General features: G+C 63.5%; 1 long non-coding RNA gene across 1 annotated transcript; it reads left to right on the forward strand.

Moving 5' to 3' along the window:
• The first annotated feature begins 1,255 nt into the window (after window positions 1–1,255).
• LOC127507935 (uncharacterized) lies at window positions 1,256–7,373 on the forward strand. Its single transcript, XR_007928512.1, has 3 exons — window positions 1,256–3,094; window positions 5,179–5,971; window positions 6,915–7,373. It is a non-coding gene; the product is annotated as an uncharacterized LOC127507935 (long non-coding RNA).
• The last annotated feature ends 2,627 nt before the right edge of the window (window positions 7,374–10,000 follow it).

Raw genomic sequence — 10,000 nt, forward strand, 5'->3', positions numbered from 1 at the left:
GAACTTTGAGCGGCTATAACTCTGGACCCAAGCCGAGTTGAGGCTCCATACGAAGGGTGTATGGGGGTCTCCACGGGAGGCCCCTGTGCCCGGAGTTTGGAGCTGAAAGTCGGCTTGGTTCCGGAGTTATAGCCGGTCAAAGTGGAAACTTTGAGCGGCTATAACTCGGGAACCAAGCCGAGTTGAGGCTCCAAACTCTGGGCGTTGGGGGGTCTCCACGGGCCCCCTCTGTGCCCGGAGTTTGGAGCTGAAAGTCGGCTTGGTTCCGGAGTTATAGCCGGTCAAAGTGGAAACTTTGAGCGGCTATAACTCTGGAACCAAGCCGAGTTGAGGCTCCAAATTTTGGGCGTTAGGGGGTCTCTACGGGCCCCGTCTGTGCCCGGAGTTTGGAGCTGAAAGTCGGCTTGGTTCCGGAGTTATAGCCGGTCAAAGTGGGAACATTCAAAAATTCATATCTCGGCCGCCCCTGGGCCTAGGACCCTGTGGCTGGGCTCGTTGGAAGCGTCTCGACGAGACCTATCGAACGGTACCGGGCCCGCGCGGATCGGACGCGGGGTTCCGGAGATATAAAATTTTGAATGTTTTCCCCGGGGGAAACGTTCAAAAATCCGTATCTCGGCCGCCACGGGGCCCACGACCCTGGGGCCGGGCTCGTTGGAAGCGTCTCGACGAGACCCGTCGAACGGTACCGGGCCCGCGCGGATCGGACGCGGGGTTTCGGAGTTATTGAATTTTAAACGTTTTTCCCGGCGAAAGGTTCAAAAATTCGTATCTCGGCCGCCCCGGGGCCTAGGACCCTGGGGCCGGGCTCGTCTTAAGCGTCTCGACGAGACCTATCGAACGGTACCGGGCCCGCGCGGATCGGACGCGGGGTCCCGGAGTTATAACGTTTTTCCCGGGGAAAGGTTCAAAAATCCGTATCTCGGCCGCCCCGGGGCCTAGGACCGTGGGGCCGGTCTCGTTGGAAGCGTCTCGACGAGACCTATCGAACGGTACCGGGCCCGCGCGGATCGGACTTGGGGTCCCGGAGTTATAACGTTTTTCCCGGGGAAACGTTCAAAAATCCGTATCTCGGCCGCCTCGGGGCCCACGACCCTGGGGCCGGGCTCGTCGGAAGCGTCTCGACGAGACCTATCGAACGGTCCCGGCCCCGAGCGGATCGGACTCGGGGTTCCGGAGTTACGGGCGTTTTTCCGCGGAACTTTGAGCCTCCGTATCTCGGCCGCCCCGGGCGGCACGGCCCCGAGGCCGGGCTCGTCGGAAGCGTCTCGAAGAGACCTATCGAACGGTCCCGGCCCCGCGCGGATCGGACTCGGGGTTCCGGAGTTACGGGCGTTTTTCCGCGGAACCGTTCAAAAATTCATAACTCCGCCCCCCGGGGGGCCACGACCCTGGGGCCGGTCTCGTTGGAAGCGTCTCGCCGAGCTCTAGGCGCGTTTCAAATTTCGTGCGGATCCGACGCGGGGTTCCCGAGTTATTCGCGTTCAAAGGCCCGAAACGGCCCCCCGACGACGAAAGTGGATTTCTGGGCCGGGGAAGCGTCGTAGACCCCCGTTGACATAATGAGATTGCGCGTGGGGTCAGCGGGCAGGCGGCCGGGCGCACCCCCGCGTGGGTCCGGGCCCCGGGGGGACCGACCCGGGAGGACGTACCCATCGGCCGCCCGCCCGGAGAAGGCGGCTTGGCACCGTGCGTGGGTTATTTTTCTAAGTATGAAAAACGAGTTGCAGGTGACTTCCTCCAGGCGGCGCGCGCCGCCGGCCCGACCCGAGCGAGGTGCCCCGTCGGCGGGCGCCGTCGGATCGAGCCCCGGTCTGGAACTCGAGTCTAGCGCAGGTCCCAACATTTCAGGCCATCGGGGTACTGGGGAGAGACCGAGCGACCGGCCGGCCGGGGGAGCGCACCCGCCCGGAGGAGGCACCCTAGAGACTGGGGGGAGCGCACCCGCCCGGAGGAGGCACCCTAGAGACTGGGGGGAGCGCACCCGCCCGGAGGAGGCACCCTAGAGACTGGGGGGAGCGCACCCGCCCGGAGGAGGCACCCTAGAGACTGGGGGGAGCGCACCCGCCCGGAGGAGGCACCCTAGAGACGGGGGGTTGCGCACCCGCCCGGAGGAGGCACCCTAGAGACTGGGGGTTGCGCACCCGCCCGGAGGAGGCACCCTAGAGACTGGGGGTTGCGCACCCGCCCGGAGGAGGCACCCTAGAGACTGGGGGTGCGCACCCGCCCGGAGGAGGCACCAGAAACGGGTGCGCACCAACCCGCCCGGAGGAGGCAGCTCGGCGCCGTGTATTTTTCTAAGTATGAAAAACGAGTTGAGGGTCACTTCCTCCAGGCCGCCCGCGCCGCCGGCCCGACCCGAGCGAGGTGCCCGGTCGGCGGGCGCCGTCGGATTGAGCCCCCGGTCTGGAACTCGAGTCCAGCGCAGGACCGGGAATTTCAGGCCATCGGGGTACTAGGGAGAACGAGCTCCCACGGACTTTGCCAAAAAACGGGCCTCTTCCACTAGAGACGGGGGGGTGCGCACCCGCCCGGAGGAGGTACCGATCGGACGGAAAAAGGAGTTGCGCGTCATATCCTCCAGGGCGTCCGAGGTGGGTGGCCCGGCCCTGGGGACCGAGGTGGGTGGCCCGGCCCTGGGGACCGAGGTGGGTGGCCCGGCCCTGGGGACCGAGGTGGGAAAGGAGGCCGGAGACGATGCGCCGTCCTGGGCATCGTAGAAGGAGTCGGAGGGCATATACCAAACTGTACGGTGGTGGTTCTGGGAGCATGGGGAACTCCCAGAAGCCAGGCCGGAGACGATGCGCCGTCCTGGGCATCGTGGAAGGAACGTAGGGCATATACCAAACTGTATGGTGGAGGATGGGCTCACCTCCAGGGACGAGGCCGGAGACGATGCGCCGTCCTGGGCATCGTAGAAGGAGCGTAGGGCATATACCAAACTGTATGGTTCTGGGAGCTTGGGGAACTCCCAGAAGCCAGGCCGGAGACGATGCGCCGTCCTGGGCATCGTGGAAGGAACGGAGGGCGTATACCAAACTGAACGGTGGTGGTGTGCGACACTAGAAACGGGTGAGCAGCAACCCGCCCGGAGGTGCGCAAAAAGTCGCTCCTCGAAAAATTTTCTAAGTCCCAAAACGGAGTTGCAGGTCTAAAGATCCAGGGGTAACATGCTGCTTTTCCTATCCGACCGAGATGGCCTGTCCCCGGGTGGCGTCGGATTGAGCCCCCGTCTGGAACTCGAGTCTAGCGCAGAAGCGTCGAAACGAGGCCATCGCGGTACTGGGGAGAATGTGCTCTCTCGGACTTTGTCAAAAAAACGAGTCCGTTCTCTAAAATTGCACTAAGTCTTTTGGTGTGCACTCACCCCGCCCGGAGGATGGGTTCACCTCCAGGGACGAGGCCGAAGACGATGCGCCGTCCTGGGCATCGTGGAAGGAACGGAGGGCATATACCAAACTGTATGGTTCTGGGAGCTTGGGGAACTCCCAGAAGCGAGGCCGAAGACGATGCGCCGTCCTGGGCATCGTGGAAGGAGTCGTAGGGCATATACCAAACTGTATGGTGGTGGTTCTGGGAGCTTGGGGAACTCCCAGAAGCGAGGCCGAAGACGATGCGCCGTCCTGGGCATCGTGGAAGGAGCGTAGGGCATATACCAAACTGTATGGTTCTGGGAGCTTGGGGAACTCCCAGAAGCGAGGCCGAAGACGATGCGCCGTCCTGGGCATCGTGGAAGGAACGGAGGGCATATACCAAACTGTATGGTTCTGGGAGCTTGGGTAACTCCCAGAAGCGAGGCCGAAGACGATGCGCCGTCCTGGGCATCGTGGAAGGAGTCGTAGGGCATATACCAAACTGTATGGTTCTGGGAGCTTGGGGAACTCCCAGAAGCGAGGCCGAAGACGATGCGCCGTCCTGGGCATCGTGGAAGGAGCGTAGGGCATATACCAAACTGTATGGTGGTGGTGCGAAATTAGAAACGGGTGATGGCGCACCCGCCCGGAGGATGGGCTCACCTCCAGGGACGAGGCCGGAGACGATGCGCCGTCCTGGGCATCGTAGAAGGAGCGTAGGGCATATACCAAACTGTATGGTGGAGGATGGGCTCACCTCCAGAAGCGAGGCCGGAGACGATGCGCCGTCCTGGGCATCGTGGAAGGAACGGAGGGCATATACCAAACTGTATGGTTCTGGGAGCTTGGGGAACTCCCAGAAGCCAGGCCGGAGACGATGCGCCGTCCTGGGCATCGTGGAAGGAACGGAGGGCGTATACCAAACTGAACGGTGGTGGTGTGCGACACTAGAAACGGGTGAGCAGCAACCCGCCCGGAGGTGCGCAAAGTCGCTCCTCGAAAAATTTTCTAAGTCCCAAAACGGAGTTGCAGGTGTAAAGATCCAGGCGTTACGTGCTGCTTTTCCTATCCGACCGAGATGGCCTGTCCCCGGGCGCCGTCGGATTGAGCCCCCGTCTGGAACTCGAGTCTAGCGCAGAAGCGTCGAAACGAGGCCATCGCGGTACTGGGGAGAATGTGCTCTCTCGGACTTTGTCAAAAAAACGAGTCCGTTCTCTTAAATTGCACTAAGTCTTTTGGTGTGCACTCACCCCCGCCCGGAGGATGGGTTCACCTCCAGGGACGAGGCCGGAGACGATGCGCCGTCCTGGGCATCGTGGAAGGAGTCGGAGGGCATATACCAAACTGTATGGTTCTGGGAGCTTGGGTAACTCCCAGAAGCGAGGCCGAAGACGATGCGCCGTCCTGGGCATCGTGGAAGGAGCGTAGGGCATATACCAAACTGTATGGTTCTGGGAGCTTGGGTAACTCCCAGAAGCGAGGCCGAAGACGATGCGCCGTCCTGGGCATCGTGGAAGGAACGGAGGGCATGTACCAAACTGTATGGTGGTGGTGCGAAATTAGAAACGGGTGATGGCGCACCCGCCCGGAGGATGGGCTCACCTCCAGGGACGAGGCCGGAGACGATGCGCCGTCCTGGGCATCGTAGAAGGAGTCGGAGGGCATATACCAAACTGTATGGTTCTGGGAGCTTGGGTAACTCCCAGAAGCCAGGCCGGAGACGATGCGCCGTCCTGGGCATCGTGGAAGGAACGGAGGGCATATACCAAACTGAACGGTGGTGGTGTGCGACACTAGAAACGGGTGAGCAGCAACCCGCCCGGAGGTGCGCAAAAAGTCGTTCCTCGAAAAATTTTCTAAGTCCCAAAACGGAGTTGCAGGTGTAAAGATCCAGGGGTTATGTGATGCTTCTCCTATCCGACCGAGATGGCCTGTCCCCGGGTGGCGTCGGATTGAGCCGCCGTCTGGAACTCGAGTCTAGCGCAGAAGCGTCGAAACGAGGCCATCGCGGTACTGGGGAGAACGAGCTCTCTCGGACTTTGTCAAAAAAACGAGAATCTGGTCGAAAATTGCACTAAGTCTTTTGGTGTGAGAGAGACGGGTGAGAAGGCACACCCGCCCGGAGGCAGGCAGGCAGGCAGGACGAGCTCCCTCCCCGACCAGAGGCGATGCGCCGTCCCGGGCATCGCGCGCGGTGCGCTTTGGTGACTGAAGCGAAGGCCGGTCCCCCCGCGGCGTGGGGTCCTCGGCCGGAGTCCCGGTTCCCTGTGTGCGGGCTCAGGGGGTCGGGCCCCGGCGTGTGGGGTCCCCGCCCGGAGGTCCGGTCCTCCGATGCGGCAAAGGCAAAGGGGTTGAGGCCGGAGACGATGCGCCGTCCTGGGCATCGTGGAAGGAATCGGAGGGCGTATACCAAACTGTATGGTGGTGGTGGTGGAGCGAAACTAGAGACGGGTGATGGGGCACACCCGCCCGGAGGATGGGTTCACCTCCAGGGACGAGGCCGGAGACGATGCGCCGTCCTGGGCATCGTAGAAGGAGTCGGAGGGCATATACCAAACTGTATGGTGGTGGTGGTGGAGCGAAACTAGAAACGGGTGATGGGGCACACCCGCCCGGAGGTGCGCAAAAGTCGTTCCTCGAAAATTTTCTAAGTCCCAAAACGGAGTTGTACGTCTAAAGATCCAGGGAGGCCCGGTACCGCCGTCCCAGCCCGGAACGATGGCCCGACGTCGGGTAATGGCAGAACCCGAGCGCCTTCTGGCACTAGTTGCTGAGCGCAGAAGCGTCGAAGCGAGGCCATCGCGGTACTGGGGAGAACGAGCTCTCTCGGACTTTGACAAAAAAACGACAATCTCCTCAAAAATTGCACTAAGTCTTTTTGGTGTGCACTCACTCACCCCGCCCGGAGGATCGGCCTACCTCCGGCGGGGGGGCTCGTGTTGCGAGACGAGGCCGGAGACGATGCGCCGCCCTGGGCATCGTGCTAGGAGCGAAAGACTTTTGCGGAGGCACGGTCCTCCGACACAGACCGTCGTGAGTCAAAGCGTGACCCCGGGGGCAGTTGCGCCGGTCCCGGGCGCGTCACGCAAAGAGCCGCCTGGAAGGCCGGTTCCCCCTTCCAGGCAGCGCCTCGTTCGCGAGGCCGGAGACGATGCGCCGTCCTGGGCATCGTAGAAGGAGTCGGAGGGCGTATACCAAACTGTATGGTGGTGGTGGAGCGAAACTAGAGACGGGTGATGGGGCACACCCGCCCGGAGGTGCGCAACAAGTCGTTCCTCGAAAATTTTCTAAGTCCCAAAAATGAGTTGTACGTCTAAAGATCCAGGGAGCCCCGGTACCGCCGTCCCAGCCCGGAACGATGGCCCGACGTCGGGTACAGGCAGAACCCGAGCGCCTTCTGGCACTAGTTGCTGAGCGCAGAAGCGTCGAAGCGAGGCCATCGCGGTACTGGGGAGAACGAGCTCTCTCGGACTTTGTCAAAAAAACGAGAATCTGGTCGAAAATTGCACTAAGTCTTTTGACGTGAGAGACGGGTGAGAAGGCACACCCGCCCGGAGGCAGGCAGGCAGGACGAGCTCCCTCCCCGACCAGAGGCGGTGCGCTTTGGTGACTGAAGCGAAGGCCGGTCCCCCCCGCGGCGTGGGGTCCTCGGCCGGAGTCCCGGTTCCCTGTGTGCGGGCTCAGGGGGTCGGGCCCCGGCGTGTGGGGTCCCCGCCCGGAGGTCCGGTCCTCCGGTGCGGCAAAGGCGTGAGTTGAGAAAACCCAAGGCCCTCCACCCCTCCCCGGGGTGCGGGCGGATCGATGGATCGCTCGGGCTCCCGGAGGACCGCGCCCGTCCTCCGCGGGGTATCTGGAAGGCCGGGGCGTTTCTGCTGGCAGATGGGAAAGGGCACGCGCCAGGGGTAGGCATCTGCCCGGTCTCTGTGGGCACACGGCACCTCCCCACCTCGCGTGCGAGCCCGGGGCCGCTCCGGCGTGCCTCGGGTTCCGAAAATGTCGTAACACAAAAAAACCAAAGAACCAGAAGGATCAGGCAACCCACCCCGCGGCCGCTCCGGCGTGCCTCGGGTCCGAAAATGTCGTAACACAAAAACCAAAGAACCAGAAGGATCAAGCAGGCAGGCAACCCACCCCGCGGCCGCTCCGGCGTGCCTCGGTCCCGAACAAAGTCGATAATGACAATGGGTGAACGGCTTTGACAAACACACACAAAAACCTCTAAGTGTGTACACATATATGACTCTAGCAAAACGAGAGAGCGCCTAGCCCAGGGGTGCTCGCGGGTGGGGGAATGGTTTTGAAGGCGACCCCCCCGCAGATCGAGGTGTCAGAATAAGAAGCGGGCCGGGAGGAGCGCGCCCCTCCTCCCCGGGCTCGGTACGGCCGGGGCGCGTCTTTTTTGTTTTACCTGGCCGATCGGAGCGTGTCGAGACGCGCCAGGGGCAGGCCTCCGCCCGGCGATGGGCAGAGCGAACCTCCCCCGCCTCGCGCGTCGAACCGAGAGCCGCGTTCGGCCCCGTCCCTCCGGGGTCGGGGCCGCCCCGGGCGCGGCCCTCTCTTTCCTTGGGCAAGACTCAGAAGGCCGGTCTGACGTGAAGGTCCGATGCGGAGGCGTTTGCGACGGTGGAGGGTTCAGACGCTGGGGGCCCGGCGCGCAGCCCCCTCGCATGTCACAGGGCCGCCACCGCCCGCGCCCCGTTACCAGTACGTGCTTCCTGGATTTGCGGCCCCCCGTAACAGGACGGTTCCGCACGCGCCCTATGAGCGGCCGCGCCGTCCTCGCCTCCGGGCGAGCGGAGCGAGACCCGTGTGTAGGGAGCCCGCACGCGTCGCGGTTCTCCGTCCTCGGCCAAACTTTTCCCTGTCCGGTATATGCTTGTCTGTCCCGGCCGGCTGCGGGCTCGGCACCCCCCGTACCATGATGAAAACTTTGTATCGAGCGTTCAGTCTGTGGAAAGCGCTCGGAGGAACTGATACCTCCAAAGAAAGAAAAACCAGAGTGGCAAACAGAGGAGGGGTCGGGTGAGTGGGTGACTCCCGGCCCCCGAAACAAAAGTGTCGGTGGCGCGACACTACGGGCGGAGCGAGAGAGGGCGCCCGCCCGGAGGTAGGAAGGTTGCACCTCCTCCTCTAAAAAATGCACAAAGTGTTTGGTGTGGACGTGCATACATACATATATGAATACGGGTGAGCAGGACACCCGCCCGGAGGAGCTGACCCTCCGCGAAGCAGACCGTCGTGAGCGAAAAAGCGTGGCCCCCGGGGCAGTTGCGCCGGTCCCGGGCGCGCCACGCAAAGAGCCGCCTGGAAGGCCGGTTCCCCTTCCAGGCAGCGCCTCGTTTGACCGTCGCGAGGCCGAGAAGGTTCGGAGGGCGTGAACCCCGGAGGTAAGATTCGACCTCCTCCTTGAAAGCGTTTGGTGGTGGTGGTGGCGGACCCAGAGAGGCGGGTGAGGAGACACACCCGCCCGGAGGTAGGAAGCGACCTCCTCCTTGAAAAACAAAGGGTTTGGTGGTGGCCCTAGAGACGGGTGAGCAGGCACCCGCCCGGAGGTAGGAAGCGACCTCCTCCTTGAAAAACAAAGGGTTTGGTGGTGGCCCTAGAGACGGGTGAGCAGGCACCCGCCCGGAGGTAGGAAGCGACCTCCTCCTTGAAAAATATATGACAAAGTGTTTGGTGTGCGCACCAGAAAAACGGGTGAACACGGACCCGCCCGGAGGAGCGACGCAAAGCGGTTGGTGCGGACACTAGAAACGGGTGAGCAGGCACCCGCCCGGAGGCGCAAACAAGTCGCTCCTCAAAAATTTTCTAAGTCCCAAAACGGAGTTGCACGTCTAAAGATCCGGGGGACCCGGTACCGCCGTCCCAGCCCGGAACGATGGCCCGACGCCGGGGAACGTCAGATGAGAGCGCCTTCTGGCACTAGTTGCTGAGCGCAGAAGCGTCGAATCGAGGCCATCGCGGTACTGGGGAGAACGAGCTCTCTCGGACTTTGACAAAAAACGAGACGCGGACGAAAGAGAACCGGACGGGGCCGCTCCGGCGTGCCCCGCGAAGAGTTGCGTTCGAGCGGGCCGGGAGGAGCGCGCCCCTCCTCCCAGGGCTCGGTACGGCCGGGGCGCGTCTTTTTTGTTTTACCTGGCCGATCGGAGCGTGCGACGCGCCCGGGGGGTTAGGCCTCTGCCCGGCCGGAGACGGCCGCCCGTGGGCTGAGCGAACCCCCTCCGAGTCGCGCGTCGGAAAGCGAGAGCCGCGCCGCGGGCCCCGGCCCGTTGCGCGGCCTCCCCTCCTCGGGGAGACTCAGAAGGCCGGTCAGAGCTGAAGGTCCGCCACGGCGGGACCGCGCGCGCGGCGGAGGTTAGGAGGAGGAGGGTCGGACGCTGGGGGCTTCGTCACACCCCCCACGCAAGTCTCAACGACGCCTCGTCCCCCGACCCCCCGCTCGCCGCGCGCGGCCCCCCGCCTCTCGGTACGCCTTTCCCGGTTACGGCCGCCGCCCGGCGGCCACCCCCCCCTGAAGAGCCAGGGGCGGTGGAGGGTTCCGCACGCGCCCTATGAGCGGCCGCGCCGTCCTCGCCTCCGGGCGAGCGGAGCGAGACCCGTGTGTAGGGAGCCCGCACGCGTCGCGGTTCTCCGTCCCCCGACCC

The sequence above is a fragment of the Ctenopharyngodon idella genome, unplaced genomic scaffold (assembly GCF_019924925.1).
Source record: "Ctenopharyngodon idella isolate HZGC_01 unplaced genomic scaffold, HZGC01 HZGC01CH25, whole genome shotgun sequence".
NCBI classification, from domain to species: domain Eukaryota; kingdom Metazoa; phylum Chordata; class Actinopteri; order Cypriniformes; family Xenocyprididae; genus Ctenopharyngodon; species Ctenopharyngodon idella.